We start from the raw sequence: 26,769 nt of genomic DNA, 5'->3' as shown, positions 1-26,769 counted from the left end.
TTGCAGGACGACCGGACCGCAGGACGCCGGATTGCAGGACGACCAGGCCGCAGGACTCCATTCTCCCACCGTTTACTTTGTCATCTGGAGACGTATCAGACGTGGAATAGAACGGGCTCCGTTCACACCAGCCCTGTTCACTCCAGTCCGTTTGCCTAGAAAGTCCAGGTCAGGTGATGAAGTGTGAACGCTAATCGACCTCTGACCTCTGCTCCTCCACTTTGTCTGCAGGAACACCGACGTGTCGCAATCAGCTGAGCTTTAGAACTGGTTCCTCTCTGGTTCTGGAGCGATCCGGCTCTCTAATGAGATGCTGTTTGCTGTGAGAGGAGAACAGCAGGTGTGTTTGTTTCTTCATGTGTGCAGACACACACACACACACACACACACACACACACACACACACACACACACTCCCAGCAGCTGCTTGTTTAGCTGGTGATGGTGTGTGTGATGTAAACTGGCAGCTCTGACTGCATTTGCATGCGATGTGTGTGAGTTTGAGTTCAGATCTGTCAGCTGCACCTTCCTCTGTCTCTGTTAGGTTTGTAGAGAAGCAGCTCGGTTCTGCTGGGAGCTCTGGTTCCGGTTCTGGTTCCGGTTCCGGTTCTGCTTCACGTCTCGATTGTCTCAGCTTTTGATCTCAGCTCATATTTAACTAAACAAGTTTTACTTTCTCAGCTGAGCATCAGAAACAGGAAGCTGAGTCCAGCCACGCCGCGGCGTTCCTCAGGGTTCTGAGTTCGGCCTTTTGTCAGCTGAAACACAGACAAACATTTGCTCAAAATGCTGAAGGTCCAAATCAAAGATTCACTGAGATGAACTGAATGAGACCAAAGGATCCAGCAGGAGACATTGGTGAGCAGACAGAGCAGAAGTGATGGTGAGATCCCGGGCAGGTCAACCGAGACGATGAACCAGGAGGATTTCAGCTCCATGTTTCCCTCCCATCGACTGGAGGAGCAGCAGTTCCTAATGGAGCAGATGATGGCGGCGGTGGAGCGAGGCGGAGCGGGGCGAGACGGGGCGGAGCGAGGCGAGGCGAGGCGGAGCGGGGCGAGGCAAGACGAGGCGGAGCAGCACTAGGTGACGCAAACGTCCAGCAGAATAGAAAAGAAAAATGTTAAGTCATTTAATGTTACCTACATTAAAACTTTAATTAGATGATTTACATTAAAATATTAAATAATTTGCAACATTTAATTTACCTTTATGGTCAGTAAAGTATTTTTTAATTGAACTGAATTAAGTTTTAAAGGGGAAACTAAATTTCTGTCATGAATTTACCAATTTGTTTGCTATAAAAAAATTGCTGGAAAAAAGTTAAACTCGACAATATTTCAACCAAGAGTTGTTTTTTCACTTTCATCTGAAAAGTTGAGAGGAAAAAGATTCCCCAGGTTTATTGAAAGAGAAGAATCTCCTTGGCCTTCCAGGCTTCCGTAGAAAACAGGCGCCGTTCAAATTGTTCTGGTTCTGCTGTCAGAAAACGAAACTCGTCGTGTTAAAGAGTTTGACAGGAAGCTGTGTTTGTTCTGCTAACGGGGGTAAAAGTGTGTAAAGCGCTGCAGACAGGAGCGAGCCGCCGGGATGAAAGGGAAGAAGAAGACGACGACGCGCGGAGGAAGAGGAAGGCAGCAGGAGTGAAGGGATCAGACGGAGGAAGATGAAAGCAGGCAGAGCCGCTGAAGAACGAGGTGAAGTGAAGTTCAGTGAAACATTCAGATTCCCACAGTTACTCTCAGCTCATTTTCATCACTTTGTCGGGTTTCTGACAAAGTGAGAAACCCGACAAAGAAAAAACCCGGAGGACCCGGGTCGGTCCTCCGGTTCGGTGCTGCGGGTCGGTGCTGCGGGGCGGTCCTCTGGGTCGGTGCTGATCTGCTCTGACCTCCAGGCTCAGAGGTCGCTGTAATCCAGCTGTTGCATTTAACAGCTGCATTCGCTGCAGAGATCACAACTTTTTAATCTCATCCAGAAGCATTAAAAAGGCATTTCAGGCTTCGTCCTCCTGCTTTTCAGGTCCAGACCTCTGGGGTGAAAGGTCAGGCTAGCTTACAGGCGTCGTTTGTAACGTTTCTGTCAAGTATTTACAACAACAATTTGGTTTATTTAGTCGTAAGAGGAAGTTTTAATCTTTAAAATGCAGGGCAAATATTTAGTTTACAATCTCACTACGTCAGAGCTAAATATTTAGTTTTAAACTAAATACTTAGTTTGAATATGTAAATAAGTGCCCAAATATTTAGCTGGCTAAGAATATACTTAGTTTGCTAACTCAATGCAGCCATAAACTGTCAGCTCTTGCCAGCTAACAATTCAAATTGAAGGTAAATATTTAGCTTACCAAATGATTTTGGAGTAATTTTTATGACTAAATGAACCAAATGATTGCTGATGTGCGACTTTATAAACGTTGCTTCAGAGTTCAGCTGAAGGCACTGATGATTTTCAGCCATTTTGTAATTTTTCTATAATTCCCAGCTGGATTAGCTGCATTAACCTGGAATAAAATCGGTAATCTGATCATCAGCCAATGAAGAGGACGATGCGTTTCCCAGCATGCAGGGGAAACGTGTCAGAGCGTCTGGTCCAGCCGCACCAACACATCTAATTGAATCTAATTTGGACAATTAAAGTGAAATTGGTCCAGCAGAAAGTATTGAACTGGTTATCTGTAGCAATTAGGCGGTAATTGGCCCGTTGTTATCTTCACAAGTCTGCTGGAAGAGGCCGGCTCTCAGAGACAGAAGCTCTTTGTTTCCATCCTGCAGGCAGCAGAAACTGTTCAGCTCCTCACAGAGAGGAGGACGCTCCGTATGTCGGGACCAAAGGTCAAAGGTCCTGACCCCACCGACCAGAGCCACACCCTCTGCTCCCTCTGCTGGCCTCACCCAGGACCTGCAGGCCGGCTGGAGGACAGGAAGAGTTTTTCCATCGCTGGTCGGTCCGAGTCTGACGGAAAACTGGAGGCGAAACGAAATCATGAAAACAAACAGAGATACACGTTACAGGGCTGACATCTGAAACGCTTCCTTTAATCCGGCCAGGTTCTGGTTCTGGTTCTGCTGGAGCGTTCTCCCAGTTAACGGGCTTTTCCTCCAATGTCGCCCCCTGCTGGTCAGGAGGACTAGATGCTGCAAGCCAATTATTTGATGCTGCGATGGGCTTAATTAGAGAGAAACTAATTTTATTTAAATGCCCTGGATTAGTGAGAATAAATGTGATTGAACTGAAGTAACGTGTTTGTTTGTTGCTACAGAAACAAACAGTTTGACCCTCTGGATCTCTCTGCTCACAGCCTGTATCATCATGTTCCTCACGGCTCGCCTGCTCTGCTGATGGATGACCTCACGCGAATATTAATTTACTGTAGCATTAACAATATCACATCTTACCGCCGCCCCTGCTGCTCTGCCCTCCAAACACCCTTCAGCCTCATCATGGCTCCTCTTTAACTCTCCGTTTACTCTTTACTGGAGCGGCTAACTCTGCAGCTCTCCATCTGGAGTCTAAATGAAACCTTCAGACAAACGTTCGGCCGCAGCCGATGCATCCTGCAGTCATAAATCCATTCTCCCAGGACCCATAAAGTCCTCCCCTCTGAGGGGAAACGTTGCAGCAATCTGCATAATTCATGCAGCGCGTCATTAAATGTGACTCCTAAAAATATTCACCTTCACCTTCTGTCAAAGTCACGACAGTTTGCTGTTCTCAAACCGCTAATTTTTTGTTAAAGACCGACTGAGTAACGTTACTTCATTTATTGTTACTACATGCTTTTATTTTGGTAACTTTCTTGTGAACGTCGCTATGGTAACAGAAAGCAGTTGTACACAAAAAGGATCAAATCGAGTGATCGATAAGGTTTATCGTTTATTGTGATAAAATTATTGATTTATCGTCATGATAAATTCCAATTAATGACCTTTAACCCGAATACTCCTGCCCTCTGTTAGCATGACGGTGTTTAATGAAACCACCAATCCCTTGTTGTTGGGTCGGCAGATTTACTATTGACTCCACTGTTTGTTTCAAGAAAGATTAAATTAATACAAATGACTGTGTATCTGCTGCCCTGAAGACATTTCTTTGATTACTGAAGACCTGAAAAGATTTAATAGTTTTTATTGTCATCACAATGTTACCACAAAATGTGAAAAACCAAAGAATGTTTATGCTTCCCATCATTTCTAATGATCAGAAGAAAACCAGTGAAAATCTGGTTTCTATAAGTAATGGAAACATGAAGCATGAAAATAGCCACTCAACATTCATTTTCCTTTTCCATCCTTAATTTGTCGTTGTATTCAGTTATTCGGTGCGATTCCACGTACAGCCGCTAGGGGCGCAGAGGAGCTCACTGCGCGTCTCATCTCTTCCGTGTCAGAGGTCAATAAAAATGTATTTATATGCATAAATAATGTTCACCTCTAAGACTTGAAGATGTTTCAGAATCGAGAGTCACGTTTTGACGTTTCTGATCAGTATTGTGTAGAAAACGGGAAATGATGCCGGAGGCTAATTAATGCTAATGCTAGCAGGCTGTGTGTGTTGAGCTCACTGAGGATCAGCTGAAGGATTCCTGACTTCAGCATGAAACGGTGCGTGACGTTGTTTGTCTCTATTTGGTGCAACATCTGGTCAGTGAGTAATGGCTGCCATTATGTGAAGCTTTAAAAGCACTTTGTATGCCTCGCTCTGGAAAATGTGCTATATAAATACAATTACCTTTACCTTTTAAAGGAGCATTACACCTTTTTCAGTTTGGTAGCTACATTTATTTTCTACGTAAGAAATAAAAGTACTGTTATTGTGTGAAAACAAAGGATACAGTTAAAACGTGCTGTAAAATGGCCCTATGTGCCTGGAAAATGCAGATTGCTGCTCCTTTAATATTAGATGGCATAATGCATGTATTAATTACTGGGGTTTGGTTCAACTCAGCAGAGAGAAAGAACCGCAGCAAATGATGAAGTTCTGGTTCCAGTGGGACAGAGTCTAGCGGACCACCAGGTGTGAAACACCTTCAGGACTCGTCTGAACCTGCAGAAAGGAAACAGGAAGTGGTGATGTTATGAGAGGTGAGCAGAGACAGAAGCTGCTTCTGATTCGTCTTCCAATCAGATGATGTCTGAGTAAACGTCCAATTAATCTTCTGATGAAATATTTATGAAGGCCCTTCAGACGGCGCTCTGCTTAAAATCCCTTTCATCCTGAGCCCTGAGGAGGTGTGTGTGTGTGTGTGTGTGTGTGTGTGTGTGTGTGTGTGTGTGTGTGTGTGTGTGTGTGTGTGTGTGTGTGTCTGACTTTCAGGAAGCACTTGCTGAGGGAATCGAACAGATCAGGATTCAGACTAATGATGTATAAATGAAGTCTTTAAGCTCCAGGAAGTTTTGACCTCCTGCAGACGCAGATCCTGGAGCTGGAACGTTTCTGAAAAGTAAGTACACCCCCATGCACTCAGTTTCTGGTTGGGCCTCCTTGTGAGTTATTATTATGATTATTATTGTTGTCATCTGCTGATCTGTGTGAACCATTGATGCCAGACGTTTCTCGCCAGCAACAGCCTTTTGGGAAAAGCTGCACTTTCTTCTTTTTCCAAATTTACTTTTTCCAAATTTTTTTTCAAATTTATTCATGTCGTGTGTTTGTGAGATCAGAGCTGCTGGGGAATCCTGGAGAGCTTCAAAATGTCCAATCAGATTTACACCGGATAACCTGATGCTCCCCGCTAACCAAAGCTAACACAAATAGCTACAGCTGACCATAGCTAACACAAATAGCTACAACTAACCATAGCTAACACAAATAGCTACAGCTAACCATAGCTAACACAAATAGCTACAGCTGACCATAGCTAACACAAATAGCTACAGCTAACCATAGCTAACACAAATAGCTACAACTAACCATAGCTAACACAAATAGCTACAGCTAACCATAGCTAACACAAATAGCTACAGCTAACCATAGCTAACACAAATAGCTACAGCTGACCATAGCTAACACAAATAGCTACAACTAACCATAGCTAACACAAATAGCTACAACTAACCATAGCTAACACAAATAGCTACAGCTAACCATAGCTAACACAAATAGCTACAGCTGACCATAGCTAACACAAATAGCTACAACTAACCATAGCTAACACAAATAGCTACAGCTAACCATAGCTAACACAAATAGCTACAGCTGACCATAGCTAACACAAATAGCTACAGCTGACCATAGCTAACACAAATAGCTACAACTAACCATAGCTAACACAAATAGCTACAACTAACCATAGCTAACACAAATAGCTACAGCTAACCATAGCTAACACAAATAGCTACAGCTGACCATAGCTAACACAAATAGCTACAACTAACCATAGCTAACACAAATAGCTACAGCTGACCATAGCTAACACAAATAGCTACAAGTAACCATAGCTAACACAAATAGCTACAGCTAACCATAGCTAACACAAATAGCTACAGCTAACCATAGCTAACACAAATAGCTACAGCTAACCATAGCTAACACAAATAGCCACAAGTAACCATAGCTAACACAAATAGCTACAGCTAACCATAGCTAACACAAATAGCTACAGCTAACCATAGCTAACACAAATAGCTACAGCTAACCATAGCTAACACAAATAGCCACAAGTAACCATAGCTAACACAAATAACTGCTGCTAACTGTAGCTAGCTGTGGTTAGCTACAGTTAGCTGTGGCTATTTGTGGTTAACTGCGGTCCATTGGACTCTCATCCTGCAGCTTTTCCCCTCCTGTGCCTGGAAGACGCTTTGTGTGCATTAAACTTTCATTTCCATGGAAAGAGGTTGGCAGAGGCAGTTTGGGGATCCAGTGACTAGTTTGTGCAGATAAGTTGGCTTTCATGTGAAACATCAGCCCTCCATGAAATGATTTCAAAGCCCCAGTTTTCCCTAACATGAGAATAACGAGGCCTGATCCGGGAAGTGGTTCTGATGGACCGGTCTTGACAGACCGGCGCCTCCTAAACTGGCTTTAATTTGAAGCCGTACCCAATATCTGCGCCGCACCTGCGTCCCCCCCTCAGCCACGCAGAGCGCCGCCTGCAGCCGCTCATAATCACACAGCCCAACCTGGAGACAAGCGTCTGAGGAAGCAGGGCGTCATTACGGGCCGCTGGGAACCGGACCGCAGCGCCGGGAGCCGCATGAGGGTGGAAGGTGGAGGACGAGGAAGAGGCGACGTCTATTAAGTACTGAAACATGACTTTAATATTCATGGCGCCCCGCATCCCACTGGAACCAGGCAGGAAGTTTAAACCTGCAAAAACACAAAATATTACCGAGTAGATTTGTCTGCTTTCTGCTCCAAATACCTCAAGACATAAAACCAGAGAAAACCAACTTAAAATAACTTTCCACAGACATAGGAGCTGCTGATTCTTGAATAATTATGAAGTATTTATAAGTGAAATAAGAGGAACTTTTATCAATATCAAACAATAACAAACTATTAAATCTGTCCCCAAAGTCAATCAAACTCTGAAGTAAAATTCAGTTGAATGCATTTGAACGCAAAGTGGACCGGAGACCGCTCCAGAAGCAGCAGGGCATTCTGGGTAAATACAGCCAAAGCTAACATGTTAGCCTAGCGTTAGCATCAGAAATGGCTCCTGGTCTTCAGCCAAAGACTAAAGAGAAATCACTAAACTCTGACGCCTCCATCTTGTTTCATCTGGTGAAACAGGAAGTTGCTCTCAGTGTCTTCAGAGGTTTTAGTGTCGTTTCCTAAGTGGTTGTTGGTGCAGCGCCCCCACAGGCCAGGAGGGGAACAGGCTGGTTGGACTCAGAACCACAGCAGCTGGAGGTGGAGCAGATGTTCTGGTTCCAGTAGAACCGGGTCGACCGGACCATCAGGAGGAAAACGACCTTTAAATATTTTCAGAGGAAGTTAAACGTTTCACTTCCTGTTCCAGTCGAGTCATCTCCCTCTCTGCTCTTCACTGAGGAAATATAAAAAGCCTCACTTTGTCAGAACGAGCCGAAAACTTTTCTGTTCAGCCAGCTGCGTGTGTTGTTGCCACGGCGACCGTCTCCATTAATTTGGTGTCATTTCTAAATGTTAACAAATGTCCCACATCAGCGTGGCAGCTGACAATAAAGATGATTTGTTTTCTCCATCTCGTGTGACGGAGAGCTCCCAGCTCTCTGATCGCAGCGCGGTAATAACCACGCAGCGTCATTACTGCAGATTAATAGAGCTTTTAATGCGCTCGTTAAACCGCAGATAGAGATGGAGGGAGTCGGCCCAGAAACCCTGCAGGCTCCTCACGGTGCCGCCGGGGCTATCAGCAGCTCCCAGCGTCTGCTGCCATTTACACTGAGCTGCTCTTTAAACTGAGCTGCAGCTGCAGCAGCTGCCATGCTGCAGCAGCAGCGGCTCTGGAGTTAATCGGGTTCTGGAGTTGAGACGCTGCTGTCCGGTACCTTCTTCTCCTACTGCTCTCCTCATTGAGTCACTTGCTGTAACGTTTGGTTTTGTTTGCTCTCTGGTCGTTTGGCTGCGATTCCTCCTGCAGCTGATGCTGCCATCACCTCATCGCTGTCGCTCTCCTGGGACACGGAGCTTACTGCCCCCCACCGCCTCACAGCGGGGCGCTCAACCGTTTTCCACGAAATCCAACATCCAGGCTGCTGGATTTTCACCAGATCGTTCCAGTCAAAGTCGTTTTTCATCAACGTTTTTGTTTCAGCTCCAGATTTCTGCAGCTCAGATATTCTTTATTTTCTTTTCACTAACAGAATTTCATTTACACTTGAAAGAAAACCTCAGACATGTTTCATGTTTTAAAAGCCGTCATTATTCCTTAGTTTTCGTCATCTCTGAATTCTCTGTTAAAATTTCCCTTTTACTAATTCTCCTATTTTTATAGAAGTTTGATCTTTAAATGTGTTTCTAGCTTGCAGCCGCTTTGATCTGGTTATTTTATTTTAAAGTTGGTTCAACAAACAGACTGAGATAAAGACATTTAAACACGGTCAGGGCCCGGTCCGCTTGGCGGAACCAGAGTTCACTTCACGCCTCGCTACCAGACCTGAGTGGGCCTGAATCGGACTGAACCGGGCTGGTCACCTGGCCCGGTTCAGTCACCATCAGCTGCGTCCTGGTTACTGTGGGACTGAAACACTGAGACATTTTCATGTCCACTCCGGACCGGATTGGACCGGACCGGAGGCTCAGAGCTCCAGAGGATCAGAACCGCTTTGTTTGGATGGCTTCAGCTGGAAAACATGCAGAGAAACCAGCTGGTTGATGTGAATCAGAAACATTTTGAGGTTCTGAACTCAAACAGGAAGTGATTTTTCCTGTTTCAGGTGTGTGTCCACCTGAAGACGCTCCTTCAGGTGGACACACACCTGTGTGGGAGGGGCTCCCGGTTCGTCTCCATGCCTGAGCTGCTGCTCTGAGCGACGCTGCTGGAAACGTTAAAGGGTTAAAGAGTCAAGGCCTTAAATCAGACATTCTACTTTTTGGGTCATATTTGAACATAGATCATTTTATAACAGCTGAAGGTAACACAGTCGCTTCATTGTGCTATAAAACACAATGGTCGCACTGCCCCTTTAAGGCTGAATGCTTTATGAATAACTTACTGGGGGAATTCTCAGAAAGCTGCAGAAATGATCCTAATTTTCCTTCAATAGCGTCAGCAGGAGCAGCACTTTGCCCTCCTGCTGCAGACGCCTGGATGCTTCCAGCTGCAGCGCTCCTGGTGATGAGTGATAGCAGGCTGCAGATCAAGTTTCATTTCTGTTGGTTTTGGTTAATCAGCAGAAAATCACTTGATTCATGATGGATCTAATTATAGCTTAATGGCTTCATGTTCGAGCTGATTCCTCCGGAGAAATCACCGCTTCTACTTTTAGAGCAGCTTATTACAAAAGTGATGAAAATCTGTTTGTCTGTGGTTATGATTGATGGCATCGATGGAGTTTCTGCTGGTTGTGGAGGACGATGAAAACCTGACCAGGATTCTGGAGACGATTTTAGATCAGATGACGTTTGTTCAGAAGTTTGAGACTTTATTTTACCTCCATCAGGCGCAACTCCCACTGAGAGCCAGTCGATCGATAATCTGAATATATCACTTCATTCTGCTGCTGAGGGGGCAGAGAACACACACCCTCTCTCACACACACATCAGACATGTTGCTGCAGGCGGATCTTCCCTGTGGTGAGGCCTTAAAGCGTTTCCTGTGCAGCTGACATGGAAACAGAACCCAGAACATCAGGAACCAGAGAGGAAGCTCAGCGCTAATCTGTATCGGTTCATGTTCTGCTGCAGCAGCATGGATACATCCAGGAGAATCACTTCCTGCTGCAGCAGCATGGAAACATCCAGGAGAATCACTTCCTGCTGCTGCAGCATGGAAACATCCAGGAGAATCACTTCCTGCTGCAGCAGCATGGAAACATCCAGGAGAATCACTTCCTGCTGCTGCGGCATGAAAACATCCAGGAGAATCACTTCCTGCTGCAGCAGCATGGAAACATCCAGGAGAATCACTTCCTGCTGCAGCAGCATGGAAACATCCAGGAGAATCACTTCCTGCTGCAGCAGCATGGAAACATCCAGGAGAATCACTTCCTGCTGCAGCAGCATGGAAACATCCAGGAGAATCACTTCCTGCTGCAGCAGCATGGAAACATCCAGGAGAATCACTTCCTGCTGCAGCAGCATGGAAACATCCAGGAGAATCACTTCCTGCTCCTGCAGCATGGAAACATCCAGGAGAATCACTTCCTGCTGCTGCAGCATGGAAACATCCAGGAAAATCACTTCCTGCTGCTGCAGCATGGAAACATCCAGGAGAATCACTTCCTGCTGCTGCAGCATGGAAACATCCAGGAGAATCACTTCCTGCTGCTGCAGCATGGAAACATCCAGGAGAATCACTTCCTGCTGCTGCAGCATGGAAACATCCAGGAGAATCACTTCCTGCTGCAGCAGCATGGAAACATCCAGGAGAATCACTTCCTGCTGCAGCAGCATGGAAACATCCAGGAGAATCACTTCCTGCTCCTGCAGCATGGAAACATCCAGGAGAATCACTTCCTGCTGCAGCAGCATGGAAACATCCAGGAGAATCACTTCCTGCTGCAGCAGCATGGAAACATCCAGGAGAATCACTTCCTGCTGCAGCAGCATGGAAACATCCAGGAGAATCACTTCCTGCTCCTGCAGCATGGAAACATCCAGGAGAATCACTTCCTGCTCCTGCAGCATGGAAACATCCAGGAGAATCACTTCCTGCTGCAGCAGCATGGAAACATCCAGGAGAATCACTTCCTGCTGCAGCAGCATGGAAACATCCAGGAGAATCACTTCCTGCTGCAGCAGCATGGAAACATCCAGGAGAATCACTTCCTGCTGCAGCTCTATGTGTCTCTCTCCACATCAGATTAATTTTTTCTGCGCTGTTTCTGCAAACTGAGCTGAAACTTTTCGTCCTCCAGACTGGCTGGCCTCTGCGTGAACTCGCAGCGCTGCGATCCGGTTGCTGCAGCGCTGCGATCCGGTTGCTGCAGCGCTGCGATCCGGTTACTGCAGCGCTGCGAGGGATGGGAACCGGAGGGATGCCATGGTGACGCAGCCCGTCTCAGAAGATAAGCTCTAAACCTCCATGCATGGATTTCCACCAAGGTGCAGCTGCTGATATCAATGGGATGAGGAAGAGGATGGTGAAGAACCCAGAGGGTTTCTGATCTCTGGACACCTTCATCCCTCCTCCTCATCCTCAGCCGTTCGCTTCCCGCTCTGCCTTCAGGCTCCTGTATTATTCATAAGTCGTATTGTTTCTACCTGCAGCAGCAGGAGATGCTGCAGCGCTCTGCAGGATTACTGCAGGTTTCTGGATTTATTCTGATTCTAATCTGTTCTAATCCCATCTGCTGCGGGTTCCAGGCGTCTGAGCAGATTCCAGATGACAACCAAAATATTCCAGATGAAAACCAAACGTGAATCATTTATTGGTCAGCAGGTTCAGGGCCTGAAACCAGCTGAGTCGATTCATCGTTTCTGTGCTGCTAAACTAGTTAATCCGATTCACCGTGACGAATCGTTGCGGTTCTGGTTCCGTCAGACCGGATCATAGAAACATTTCCTTCTCCTCCTTCATCTCTTGTTTCCCCCTGCAGCTCCACTGTTTCTGTCTTCTTCTCTTATTTATTCCTCATCGTTGTTCTTTCCTGACCTCGCTCCCCCAGAGATCGGCTGAGCCGCTCCAGACTTTGACTAGACCTAACACGTCTTATTTCCTGTCTTCTCTGAGCCTCTGTCAGCTTTTTGTTCTTCAGGCCAGGGAAACATTTGTCTTCACTTCCTGCTGTCAGAGTTTCTTCTTACGGCTTCATCCTCCTGTTTTCTCTCTGCTCAGGAGACTCCAGGCTTGTAGAACAGCGCAGACATGACAGCGCTGTCTGCAGAGTGGACTCCTCGTCTTCCTGGCTGTGTCCCTCTGGGTTTCCTCTCAGCCTTCAAGCGGCGCAGACTGGAAGAGACTCGGAGGTTTTCTGAGGCTGGTTTGACGCGCGATGGGAGGAAAGATCAGAGCAGGTGAGAGAAGTGAAGCCGTGTTCACACGTAGCTTTAACACGATGATAAACCAGATGCTTGTTCCTATAAAATTATCTCTTCCACATCTGACTGGTTTAAGAAAAATGTTTAAACACAAAAACCTGAAGAGTTTGGCCACTGATTGTTGTCGTAAACATGGCTAACCCGTAGGGGGCAGTGTGGGGACAGCTGGGACCTGTCAGCCAATCAGAATCCTTCAGAACAACCAGCACTTCCTGGTAGGAATAAAAATGGCTCCAGAAGATTCATCAGTGTGTGAGAGAGGCGTTTAAAAACCAAAAGTTAATAAATCCAGACTGGAGTCGTGTTGGCTGCGTGGGGATAAGCTCCGCCCACCCGGAGGCGGAGCGTCCAATCGGGTTTCTGAACCGTTTCTGACCGTTGGTTCACACAAGGCGCCTCGTTTTTAGATCCAGGAAGTGAAGCTCCGCTTCATCAAAGCTGATTTTGATCAAAAGTGGTGAATTAATCCCAGAATTAACCGGATTAATCCCACCGCCGAGTAGAACACGTTCAGCCACGAATGAATGGAAACGCATGAAAAGCTGCCGGGCCGAGCCGCTGGAGGTCCGGCTGGTTCTGTTTGTGCCGGCCGACCCAGAGCCGCGTAACGATCCGGTGCCGGGTCCAGAACCTGTCAGATCCAATCAGGCGCCAGACGCAGCTGGAGAGGAGCGACGCGCCGCCTGGGGCCGAGGATGACGATGGTGATGAAGGTGATGGTGGTCGCCGTGGCAGCAGCGGTTCGGTTCTGTAATTTGATTTGGGTTTTGTGTCGCTTGGAGGAACGACACAAATTCAGCCGGGATTAATCCGGATTTAATTCAATCTGCCGTCTGCAGCCCAAAATAACCCGGCCCGGTTCTGATCCGTCTGAGTCCAGAACACGGTTCTGATCCGTCTGAGTCCAAAACAAGGCCCGGTTCTGATCCGTCTGAGTCCAGAACACGGTTCTGATCCGTCTGAGTCCAGAACAAGGCCCGGTTCTGATCCGTCTGAGTCCAGAACACGGTTCTGATCCGTCTGAGTCCAGAACACGGTTCTGATCCGTCTGAGTCCAGAACACGGTTCTGATCCGTCTGAGTCCAGAACACGGTTCCGATCCGTCTGAGTCCAGAAGAAGGCCCAGTATAGAACGACAAAGAAAATTTGGTCAGACTTTAAAAATGGGGCTTCAAAAATATTATTCTTTTAATTCTTGTCCTTTCAGGGCTTCCGTAGACTTGTGTTCAGATGAAGAAACAGCTCAGCCCTGGTGAGGAACAGCAGAAATGAGGTGTAATGTCCCTTTAAATGTGTTGGCAGAAGCAGTGATTGGTCGGTAATCTGCAGATCCAGCTGGGATCAGATTCCAGATTAAATCCGTCCGCTGCGACTCGCTCTGGAAAACCAGACGGGAAACGTTGAGTCGAGGAAAACCTGGTAGATCTGCTGCTCTAATAAAACTTTCTGCTTAAAAATGATCAGTTTCATTTCAATTTGGGATTCAAGCCCAGAAATGAAAAAATGTTTAATTTAAAAGCAGAAAAAGCCATTTTGACGTTTAAAAAGATTCACCAGGTTCACCAGGTTCACCAGGTTCACCTGGTTCACCAGGTTCACCAGGTTCACCAGGTTCACCTGGTTCACCTGGTTCACCTGGTTCACCAGGTTCACCAGGTTCACCTGGTTCACCAGGTTCACCTGGTTCACCAGGTTCACCAGGTTCACCTGGTTCACCTGATTCACCAGGTTCACCTGGTTCACCTGATTCACCTGGTTCACCAAGTTCACCAGGTTCACCAGGTTCACCTGATTCACCAGGTTCACCTGGTTCACCTGGTTCACCAGGTTCACCTGGTTCACCTGGTTCACCAGGTTCACCTGGTTCACCTGGTTCACCAGGTTCACCTGGTTTCCTTGGGTCGTTTCTGGTTGATGTCTCTCCAGGCTCCTCTTATTAGCACAGAGGAGATAATCAACGATTCGTTCATGAGAAGATGCCTCACCGCGCTCATTAAAAGCTGTTTGCTTTTCCTCCTTTTTGCAATAATCTGACCCTTTATGTAGATGATTATTGATATGCAGCTGGGAAGGTTGGCTTTTCATACTGGAGATGATGTTTGTTTCAGTATTTAAAACTTTTTCAACAATTCTAAACGGTTTTGGAAATAAATGAACTTAATAGAAACTTGCATTCGGTGATTTTTAAGTGTATTTTATGAAGCTGCAGTGAAAATACTGTTTATTGTCGTATGAGTCATGTGATCAACAACCAGATGTTGATCAACAGCTGGTTGTTGCTACTGGAGGAAACCACAAAGAAGACGACAGGAAGTGGAGCTGAATGTTTATGAAAAACTTTTTGATTTTAATTACATTTTTTAATAAAAAATCTAATATTAATATATTTTTATTAACATTAGCATAGAAAACGTTTTCACACATTTGTAACAGAAACTCAGTTTGTTTGTGATCTCCATGAATCCCGTTTTGGGTTTGGAGGACGTCTCACGTTTGGACCCGTCCAGTGGTTCTGCCGGTCCCGTCTGTACTGAACTGTTGCTGGCCCGACGGCGCTAACAGTTAGCTGCTGTAGTCTTTAATCCATAAAACATCCCATAATAATCCACCTGCTGTCGCAGCTTTGAGAGGAGAAAATGTGTTTGTCTCCAGGTAGGAGGATCTCACCGTGTGTGTGTGTGTGTGTGTGTGTGTGTGTGTGTGTGTGTGTGTGTGTGTGTGTGTGTGTGTGTGTGTGTGTGTGTGTGTGTGTGTGTGTGTGTGTGTGTGTGTGTGTGTATTCAGCCCACGTTTTGTTTCAGAGTTGGTTCCTGACAGGTTTCCAGTCTGATGTTCTGAGAACGGAGGATCTTCATCGTGTCAGACTTCCTGTTCGGGTTCATTTAGAGGCCGGGCCTTCAGGTTCCAGCGCCGGTTCTGGAGCCGGTTCTGGGGCCGGTACTGGGGCCGGTTCTGGAGCCGGTTCTGGGGCCGGTACTGGGGCCGGTTCTGGGGCCGGTACTGGGGCCGGTTCTGGGGCCGGTTCTGGGGCCGGTACTGGGGCCGGTTCTGGAGCCGGTTCTGGGGCCGGTTCCAGCGCCGGTTCTGGAGCCGGTTCTGGGGCCGGTTCTGGGTCAGGAGGAGGTGAAGCAATGCTGCATCTCCTCTTCATCTTCATCACGGTTTTAACCATTTGTCTTCAGTCCACTGGATGTTTTCAGTCTTTATTTTCCACTTTTTATCCCAGAAAGGCTTTTCCTTGTGACCCTGGAGTTTTGCTAGCATTAGCATCGCTTGCTAATGTTAGCACTGTGTGCTAGCCGTTAGCTCCGGGAACTGTACTGTGTGTTTTGAACCGTTTCATTATTTAAACTGTTTGAAATTGTTTTTGATGTTTTGTCTATTTCTAGTTGACTACAAAAATGGCCGAACGGGGCGGAGTGCTCTGCGACTTGGAGGGGGCGGGGCTTTATTTAAAGAGACAGTACCAAAACGAGCCGCTCTCAGGTTTACCTCAGATTAAGTAAAAAAGTAACCAAAATGTCGCAGATCCACTTTAAATAGGCAAATAAATGTGAAAATGAAGGTTTAAGTAATAATCCCACGTTAAAGAGGTTTCTGTTGAAATCTTGCTCCTGCTGTAAAGCCAGGACTGGTTTGTGCTGGTTATGTTTCCACCTTTCCTTGTGTTGGCCTCTCCTTGGTGAAGCGCCTGATGCTCTTCCTCTCCCGCCAGGAGCCTCCGTGCCGCCCGGCCTCCAGTCTTCTGCTCCTCTTTCATGCGGCTCTGCGTCCTCTCATCCCTCCGTCTCTGCGCTGCGAGGCTCGCTCTGAATCATCGCAGCCTTTGAACGGGACTCTGCGGCGTTGCAGGCGCTGCGTGTTATCTCCTTCCTGTTTGGGAACGAGGAGAGCGTTTCCTCGGGATCTGCGTATTATTCCTGCTCCGCCGAGAGGAAGGACAAAAGAGGAAGGACCTGTGGGACAAGCCGAGATGAAACGGCGTCCTCGTCTTCACCTCCTCCTTCGTTACATGCAGCTTCTCCTTTCTGTCTCTGATGCTGCTGGAAGGAGATGAAACCCAGACATGAAAAACTTTCATCTGTTTTCTTCTTTCTACCAGGTGAAACATTATTTTACTGATTCTGTTCATTTGAACAACTTGAGACTCACATCAAGTTTTATTACTGCAAACAATAAAACTAGTTTTTAACCGTAAACTCAGTTTTATTGTCTGTTAGGTGTGTTGGTGTGAGTTTGAGTTCCTGGTTTGTTCACATAAATCTTGCCGCATCCTTCAGTCCTTTATGTTTTCAGTTTCCTAAAGAGGGAACAGTTTAGTAAAATACACAATAAAAAACCAATTCATCGTAGAAAAATGGGATTTTTTCTGAATAGCCTCTAATTTATTTCCATGATTGAATTAGCTGAAGGTTTTTATGGCCGATGTAAACGCGGCGGCAGGATGATGATCAGAAACCAAACAGCTGCTGACTGAAGCCATTAAGATCCTGCTGGCAGCTGGAGCAGCTTTAGCAACTCAGACAGAGAATCATTGACTTCCTGTTTCCCATGACAGGAAATCCTGCAGCAGGAAAAGATGGTGGACAATTTGTTGAAGACGATTTACTGCAGATCAGTTTAAAAGCAGATAGAACATCAGACAGTGAAACTGTTTTCACACCAGATGGTCCAGATCAGAACTCCATCATCTGCTCCACCTCCAGCTGCTGTGGTTCTGACCCAAACCAGCCTGTTCCCCTCCTGGCCTGTGGGGGCGCTGCACCAACAACCACTGCAGGAAACGACACTAAAACCTCTGAAGACGCTGAGAGCAACTTCCTGTTTCACCAGATGAAACAAGATGGAGGCGTCAGAGTTTAGTGATTTCTCTTTAGTCTTTGGCTGAAGACCAGGAGCCATTTCTGATGCTAACGCCAGGCTAACATGTTAGCTATGGTTACCCAGAATGCCCTGCGCTGTAGTCCACTTCCTGCCTTTGGAGCGCTCTCTGGTCCGCTTGGCGTTCACATTCAAACCAGAGTTGGACTGAACTGAACCCAGGCTTGGAGGGTCAGAGGTCGATTAGCATTCACACCTCACTAACCGATCCGGACTTTGACTAGACAAACTGAGCAGGTCAAAGTTTGGATCAGAGCGCAGTGTACAGGTCTGTGGGAACGCAGGTCTGTGGGAACGCAGGTCTGTGGGAACGCAGCGTAAAGCAGTTCAGTAATAACAAGGCTGAAGCTGCAGAAGGAAAAAACGACTCAGTTTGGCTTTAAAATGAGATGTTTTCATAAAAAGCTCTTTAATGTTTGTTTACTGTGCAGCAACTGACCCTGCAGACGCTGGAGGAGGAGTCAGAACAAAACAATCACCTTCTCACAGTCGGCCTGTTTTGAACAGCAGAAGGACTGAAAGCAGCTTCAGTGTTCAGGAAGCGTCTCTGTCCGACTCCCAGCAGCAGCAGCAGCAGCAGCTGCAGCAGCAGCGTCTCAGTGAGCTGCACAGACACCAGAGGATGAAAAGGGAATTAGAGGAGGAAACGGCGAGGAAACCAAGGTGACAAAACTATCAGAGCAGCTTAAGAGCTTAGCCGGGTTTAGAAACTCCTAATAGTTCAGAGAAAACGTCTCAGCAGCAACAGAAGAAGAAGAAGAGAGCTTTACACCCAGAGAACAATAAAGCATGAAACCGTCTGGGCCTCTGCGCTGACAGAAACCCGTTTCATCTGAGCCGGAGCGGGCGGGGCGGATCGGATCGAATTGAATTGGATCGGATCAGAGCGGATCGGTGCAGAGCAGATTGGATCGGATCGGGGTGGAGCGTATCGGAGCGGATCGAATCAAGATGGTTGATTTAAAATGGGTCAACATGTTACTTACACATTTATAAACATCAGTTCCAACTAAATAATTAATTCACAAGCCAAATACTTAATTATAAAGTAAAATATTCAGTTAAGAAGTTCATATTTATTTTCCAATTAGAATATTTAGCTTACTACCTACAGTAAATGTTTATATAGCAAGCTAACAATGTAGCTAGTGCGCTAACTAAATATTTAGCTTGTTAGCCAAATAGTTAGCTTGCCAACTACTATATCCAGGTGCAAGCTAAATATGAAATATTTACATATTAGCTAAACACTTAGCTGATATGCAAATTCACTTGTTAAAAAGAGGAAGTGTACTATCAAAATAAAAGGTGTGTAAATAATCTGCACTGTCAGCTTCAGTCGATTTATCCAGCAGCATGTAGAGATTCATAAAACACAGCTTTTATTTTGATATTCCACTTCCGCATATTGTCTCATTAATTTGCATATTAACAAAATATCTAGTTACTCAATATTTAGTTGATTGCTAACTAAATATATTTAGCAACCAAGCTAAATATTTGAACATTTCATTTATTTTGAGTTGGAACTAAATATTTAGTTTGGAAACTAAATATTTAAACATTTAGTTGGGATTTAAATATTTAATCTGTGGTTTGAATCGCCAGTGAAAAAATGAACCTTTATTTTTCTTCTCTCTATTTGCAGCTAAAGAAACTAAGAAGTTGGAGTAACTGTTCTTGACGCCCTGCAGCCTGACGCTCCCCGGATCCACTGAAGTTTCAAGATGTTTTTGTTTTTCCAGGTTTTTCCTCCCAGACGTGAATCTCCTGCAGACAAACCTCCAATCAACAAACCGCTGCAGCTTTTTTCTCCTCACTAATCTGTGAGTAATAGACGTCTAGACAGAAAACTAAACTGGGCTCAGGCTGCTGTTGCAGAGGCTGGAGGAGTTTTTACATCATCTGCTCCTCAGCGAGCGTCGAGGAGAAGAAGCGAGAGGAAATGAGACGGCAGGGAGAAGGAGAAGCAGATAAGAGCCGTAATAAGTGAGGAAAGGAGGACAGAAAGAGCCGAGACCCTCACCGCGGAGGGGAGACAGCTTTTCCTTTCGAGCTTCAAAGATGGGAAACAAATTCAAAAGGTGTGAAATCATCTTATTTTTCCTGAAGCTCGTCATCCAGGCTGAGAGTTCACCAAGCGGTCACATCCTGCACAGACGTTCAGAAAACTTCACAATTCATCTGTTTTCAGCAGGATAATCTGCAAACCAAACGCCAGAATATTCGGTTGTTTTGGTCGGATTGTGGAATCCAGAGATGAGGAAAATCTCCTGATGATGGAAACATGGAGGATGGGAAAGTTTCCGTCTTTTCTTCCAGCATCGTTTTCTGCTGCGTCGCTCGCTGGAAACGGTTGAATCAGAAAAAATCTAGATAACTTTCTCAAAAACGAGTCTCTGCTTCAGATGGTTTCTGGCTGTTCTGGAAAAGAGTCGATGGAAAAACATCTCCTGAACCGTCCCGTCCGCTGGTGGGTCGGCGCCGTACCAGAGGCACCAAACCTCCAGCATGGAGGGAGGAAGTCTCTCTGTCAGCTTCCTCTACTTCCTGTTGATTACAGCCATGCGCAGCGTCAACGTCTGACGGAATCTGGCTCTGTGTTTCAGTGTGGCTGCTGGAGGCGGCGAGTGGTTCTGGTTCTGGTTCTGGTTCTGGTTGTGGTTCTGGTTCTGGTTCTGGTTGTGGTTGTGGTTCTGGTTGTGGTTGTGGTTCTGGTTCTGGTTCTGGTTCTGGTTCTGCAGTAATCACATGTTCCTGTGTCGTTGTTTCGTTTCTCGCTGCCGTTCATCCTGGTGACTGAATCACCTGGTCGAGTTCGCCGCCGGTTCTTCGTCTTCCTAATGTCACTTTAAATCTTCCCATAATGCACCTGTCTCTGTCCCGCCTGCACCGGAGTCCTGAACGTTCCTGATTGGTCCGATGACCAGCTGCCAACATGTCGGTTTCCATGACAACGCTGCTGTCTTGGCTATTTGTTTTCAAATGTAACGAAAGAAGAAGAAACATCAGAGCTGATCTTCATCACACATCAGCTTATCTTTGCATTAGCCGCTAGCGTTAGCCCCTAGCATTAGCCGCTAGCGTTAGTCCCTAGCATTAGCCGCTAGCGTTAGCCCCTAGCATTAGCCGCTAGCGTTAGCTGCTAGTGTTAGCCCCTAGCATTAGCTGCTAGCGTTAGCCCCTAGCGTTAGCCCCTATTGTCAGCCCCTAGCGTTAGCCGCTAGCGTTAGCCCCTAGCATTAGCTGCTAGCGTTAGCCCCTAGCATTAGCCGCTAATGTTAGCCCCTAGCATTAGCCGCTAGCGTTAGCCCCTAGCGTTAGCCCCTATTGTTAGCCCCTAGCATTAGCTGCTAGCATTAGCCCCGATCGTTAGCCCCTATTGTTAGCCGCTAGCGTTAGCTGCTAGTGTTAGCCCCTAGCGATAGCTGCTAGCATTAGCCGCTAGCGTTAGCCCCTAGCATTAGCCCCTAGTGTTAGCCCCTAGCATTAGCCCCTAGTGTTAGCCACAGCGTCTCGCAGGGTTTCCTGTGTTTGGGTCGGAGACGGTCGGCAGCAGAACCAACTGTGGAGGAGATTTGAGTCTTTATTTGTTTTGAATCTGCGTTTCTGAGCCAACAGGTTTTTATTCCCTTCAGCAGGAGAAACTTTATGAGAACAACAAACCGCTTCAGGCCAACAACAGAGAGACTTACAGATTTTTCTTCCGACTCTAATTAGATTCAGTTCATCTGATGATCAGAGAGAATTTTTCACACAACTTTAATATTAATATTCAGAAAATGCAGATTTAACAAATGAAACATGATCTTCCTCAGATTCCTCTGATCATGATCTGCACTAAACATCACGAATCAGCAAACATGACAAGTTCAGATGAGGCAGAACTTTATGACCACTGAGCCGTGTCCGGACCGCCCAGCCCTGGCAGCAGAACCACTGGACGGTTCTGGACCAACCAGCACAACACTTCTCCATCTAAATGTTCTGGATGTGAGCAGATCGGTTCTGAAAAACCCAATTCCCAAGTCAACTCAATCAATCAGCTCCAAGCTGGATATTAAGCTAGCAAGCTAATTCATATTTAGCTTCACTCTAAATATTTAGTTAGAAGATAAATATTTATTCAGGAGCTCTGGGCTGAATATTTAGCCAGCACTGCCGATAGGTGGAAGTGGACCTTCAAAGTAAAAGCTGGTCAGTATTTTTGATCTGTTGGGAAACGTCTGCATTGCCTTTAATGCGACTTTTCTTGTTTTAAGCTGAACTGTTAGGAGTGAATGAACCAGTAAGAAAACTGGACTTTATCAAGAGGTTCAAGCTTTTATTTTGGTAGTCCACTTCCGGTTAACTATATTTAGCTTGCCAGTTATTTCTGATGAACGTTTCATCATATGAACTCGATTTATTGCTGTCCACAGCGATGAACCGGACCGGACCGGACCGGAGCAATGAACCGGACCGGAGCAATGAACCGGACCGAACCGGATCGGCCCGCTGACAGGGAGGAGCGCTTCCTGCTCCGCAGGTTCGAGATGTTCATCATCTTGATGAACTAATGAATCCAATCCCGGCGCAAAGCCGCAGAGAGCTGGGCACGTAGAAGCCTCCTCATTGAATAACTGCCCCAAGCGGAGGGCAACTCCTGCAGCAACATTGCTGCCATTATTCATCTCCTGCCTTTGTTCGGTCCAGCAGCTCCTCCTCTCATCTGTCACCTGCCTGTCGATGCCGTGAATGTGAGCCGCTGTGAAAAGCGTTTTTGCTTCTGTCATCATTCAGCAGCAGAAATCACAGCAGCCTGGCAGTTCCTGCCCTGCTGGGGCAACAAGGGCAGCATGGGGCAGCATGGGGCAGTTGCTCTGTGACTCTAACCGACTTTCAGTGAAATAAAGTCACAAAACGACAGGAGCTCATTCTGCAGAAAACTCTGAAATGTTCCAGGACAAAACAAGAACATTTTTGATGTTCAAGTCTTTTCTGGAAACTTTTCATCTCAAAATGGAAGTTTACTGGAGTATCAATACTTTATGAAAAGTGACTGAAGGAAAATAAAACTTTGCTCCAGTAATGTAACGAGTTACTCTCTGGTTTTATCTGAATGTTGACCTTTGACCCCAGAGGTTTGGGGTCAGAGTGCATCCCGCCTGCAGCTCTTCCCCGGTTTCCCTCTCGGTCAAACCAAAACCGTGTGATGTGTTAATGAGGCCCAGCGCTGCCCGACCGGCCTAATCCAAGTAAAACCGCTGTTTCTGTGGGATCAGTGGGGATTAAAGCAGAGACACAAAGACATGGAGACGGTGAAGGTGATTGAATCGTTCGCTGTGGATCCGCAGTGTCTGGGTTTGGTTCTGGTTCTGGTTCTGGGTTTCTCCTTCACGTTGTCCCTGATGCTTCCTGACTCTTTTCTTCTCTGACCGGCTTTCTGCCTGCGGGATTATCTGGGATTATCCGTCTTCCAGCTCTTCCCTCTGTGGACTCTGATTCGCCTCCGCAGACAGAATCAGAACCGGCAGCAGATTTTTCTCTTCACTCTTTAGTTTCTGAGAAACCAGCAGAGATTCTGCGTCTCGTTGTGTTTCAACAGAACCTGCTTCTGTTTCTGATCCAGAAACTGACGCTGCAGCTTGATTCATATTTAGTTGTTAATTCAGAACCAACAACCGACTAACTAAGAAAACTCTCCTGTTTCGTCTCAAGACTCACAAGTTGTTGCTTTTTTCTGTAACTTTTTAAATGGCGCCGATTTCAAACCAACAACCTGATGCATTTCCTCCTGGTTCAGTGTGTGTGTGTGTGTGTGTGTGTGTGTGTGTGTGTGTGTGTGTGTGTGTGTGTGTGTGTGTGTGTGTGAACATGAGGCTTCCAGCTCAGAGGAATCCTGCATGAATATTTCAGCAGGCTATAGTGACCCGGCACACTAATGCATAATGATATGTTGAACTGTAAGAGGATTGGCTGCGCTCCGATACACACACTGATGTCTTCTTACACACACACACACACACACACACACACACACACACAGCGTCGTTCAGTGAAGCTCAGCTGCGCCTGCGGTCACAGTGAACAAATAAAAGGGACAAACATGACTGGAGGATTATGGGATGTAAATGTGAATCAGCTGCTGGTTTCAGTTCCATCAGATTTTATTTGTTCATTTTAAATCCAGAGCAGGTAGAAATGAAAAGGTGTTGCAGGATTTATGTTCACATTTTAATCATTCAGACAAACATGCAACTCAAACAGTCGAATATTTTACTGTTAAATGGCGTTTGTGAGTCCGAAGAACCATAAATAATTATTGTTTATGAGCGTCTGCGTTGTCTGGGACTGAAGAAGAAACATTTAGCTTAGCTGCTGTTAGCTGTAAACTGGATATTCTACAATGTTTTTAGGGCATAAAGAGGAATTAATATAATAAAGACTGAAGCTCAGCTCGGTCTGTTTGCTCTCCGCTGGAGGAACCAGTAGCTGCACGGTTCTTTCTGCAGAGTTCTGAATAAAACGGGTCGCCCTGAACATCTGGATCCTGAACTCCTGCATGGAGTTTATTAAATAAAGATTTACATTTTGAATTAAATATTTAGTTTGGGACAATGACATTTATCATGATGATATCATGAAAACCTGATTTTTATACGTTTTTTTCCTCTGAATGTCTAAATGAACCAAAATGTTGCTGCTGGTTTTACTGTGTAGCTTTTCTTCAAACTTTTTCTTCCAGTGTGAATCTATTTAAAACACATCTATGCTGTCAGGAGGATCCTGATTGGCTGGGAAGGAATGTGAGTTTTATTGTAACTTAACAGAATCATTTAATAATATGGAATCTGAATTATTGTGTTGTAATTAATCCAGTTGTGTAAAATCCTGAGGATCATTAATATTTATTGAAATGTTCACAGATTTTTAAAAACTGCTCTGAAAAAAAAACAGATTTATAATAAAGTCCAAGTCGTGCAGCAGCAGGAAGTTTTTCCGGCTCTGATTTTATGACGTTTCATAAAGTTTATGACAGCAGCCGATTATTCAAATGAGCTGAAGCTCTGCTGACATTTCATTAGATCCGTGATGGACGGCGGCCTCAGATTACGGTTCTGATGGGATCGATCCGCCTAACTGACCCAGATCTGGATACAGAACCAGAACCGCTCCCCGGCTCCGTGCTGGGTCAGCCCCATTGACCTGCGGTGGCGCGGCCTGCGGCTGTGGGAGGGGCTGAGCGTTTCCAGTGGGGGTTTCCTGCAGGACATGTTTCTGTCTGCCGAGTGTTTTTTCTGACCTTTCCCTCCCCGTGACGTGAGGACGGACAGAGACAGACAGACAGACAGACAGACAGACAGACAGACAGACAGACAGACAGACAGACAGACAGACAGACAGACAGTAATGAAGCTCCGGGCCTCATGAGGTGATGACAGCAGGCCTGTGATGGATGACAAATGTTCAGCATCGTGTCTGTTAGTCGCTGCTGTCCAGATTCGCCTCTAATGAACTTTTCTGACATTTTCTCTCCCACAGGATATTTTTAGGGATAAAGTCCATTTTACACTCTGACAGAATCGTTTTTCTGCCGTTTGTCACAAATCAGATCAGACTGAGGCTTTGAGTTTCCTGCAGATCATCGGAGACAATAAGCCAGCTTAATGAAACGCTTTGACCCGATCCGGACGTCGACCATTCATGAAGAAATGTCATCAGGACAAATGATGATTACAGGAAAAAACTGGAGAAACAAAAATAGACGAGTGGCGAGCAGTAGGAGAGGAAAGAGAGGAGAGGTCAGCCTGTAGCTACAGCAAACGCTCAGGATAAGCTGAGGCCTGAGCACAGGGTGTCCAATAAATCAACTTTTATAAGAAACACTTTACAGAAAATCTAATTTTACACATTTTTTTCCCATTTGAGAACAAAATGATGCATGAAAACGTTAATGTTTCACCGTATCTTTCTCCTCGGCCTTTCGGGGCTTCCGTAGTTCTGGACGGTTGGAGTCCAGATCCGTCAGTCCGGTTCCGACCTCCGGGAGCCGAATCCGCCGTTTGTTTCAGGCGTTTAAAGCTTCGAGCTGGAAATTTAATCATCACCTTGGATTTTAAATGGGACAGAAATATTCCTGACATCATCTCCAGGTGTTTCTGCCTCCTGACCTCTGACCTCCAAGACTGAACAAGAAATTTATTCTGAATCAGGAAGGAGAGAAAATCCAATCCCAGGGCGAAGGGAGAGGAAGTCATGATGCTGCGGGAAACAATCCAGTCCGACGTCCCTGAACGTCTTTTTCACTGGTTTCATGAAACATGAATTAAACAGCAGAAGTTATTATTGCAGCTGCTGGAGGGAAACCGGCTGCTGCTCTCTGAGCCTGTAACGAAACCCTCTAACAAGGCCGGGCATCGCTTCCCGCTGCTCGCTTCTCATCCGCTCTCTGGCCTCCTTAATGGCCGCCCGACCGGAGCGCCGCTAACGAGGCGAGAGGGAGAGAAGACGAGCCGCTCCGGGGTTAAAGGTCACTGTGACGGACGCGCCGGGTCCCTTCCTGGCAGACGGGCGACATTTAAACACATTATGACTTCATAAATCACCAAACACACTAAAACCCGTCAGACATGTCGGGTCTCCCAGAATCCCGTCAGCTGGAGGAAGAACGTTCCGACACGTCGCAGTGAAAACTGAACTGTTAGCATCAGATCAACGGTCCAGTTCTCCTGGAGTTACATCACATTCAGTCACTCTGACTTCAGGTTTCACAACATATTTACTCTAGAACCTCATTTAGAGTTTTTACATCTTTTTACTGTTGATCCGTTGTGAACAGCTGGAACTGATGCTAACAGTCCACATTCTCTTGGTTTTGATTGGCTCTGGTTCTGTTGGTTCTGTTGGTTCTGATTGGTTCTGGTTCTGGTTCTGGTTGGTGTTTGGTGTTGATCTTTCCTGTCTGTGAGTCCAGAACCGTCCAATGGGAGCGTCGGGTCCGATAAAAGACTTCCGCTGCCTCCTGTAGTTCTGCAGAAGTGTTTCCTCTTTGAAAAGTGCGTCGGGTTCTCGGTGCCTGGCCGGTCAGAGGAAGCAGCGGTTTGCTGCAGGCGCATTAATCTGTGATGAGGCGTTTGGAGCTTTAACTCCACGGCGCAGCGCTGGCAGGAAGGTTGTTCCAGCTCCTGTGGATTTGTGTCACTGGGTGATTTTATGGGCCTGCTGTGTGTGTGTGTGTGTGTGTGTGTGTGTGTGTGTGTGTGTGTGTGTGTGTG

The 26,769-nt window shown here is 46.2% G+C and overlaps 1 long non-coding RNA gene across 3 annotated transcripts; it reads left to right on the top strand.

Annotated features, from left to right (window-relative positions):
• LOC129375757 (uncharacterized) lies at nt 1-26,769 on the top strand. Of its 3 annotated transcripts, XR_008607663.1 has the most exons (9): nt 1-1,086; nt 1,555-1,697; nt 4,315-4,392; nt 4,489-4,604; nt 4,948-5,084; nt 5,317-5,443; nt 12,429-12,607; nt 16,347-16,733; nt 19,161-26,769. It is a non-coding gene; the product is annotated as an uncharacterized LOC129375757 (long non-coding RNA). The 3 variants fall into 3 exon arrangements; XR_008607664.1 differs by lacking the exons at nt 4,489-4,604; nt 16,347-16,733; nt 19,161-26,769 and adding an exon at nt 15,416-15,564; XR_008607665.1 differs by lacking the exons at nt 4,489-4,604; nt 16,347-16,733; nt 19,161-26,769 and adding an exon at nt 13,839-13,883.

The sequence above is a fragment of the Poeciliopsis prolifica genome, unplaced genomic scaffold (genome assembly GCF_027474105.1).
Source record: "Poeciliopsis prolifica strain line A6 unplaced genomic scaffold, Auburn_PproV2 SCAFFOLD041, whole genome shotgun sequence".
Taxonomy (NCBI): Eukaryota; Metazoa; Chordata; class Actinopteri; order Cyprinodontiformes; family Poeciliidae; genus Poeciliopsis; species Poeciliopsis prolifica.
The sequence above is the reverse complement of the archived record's forward strand: the minus strand, read 5'-3'. Positions and strand labels throughout refer to the sequence as shown.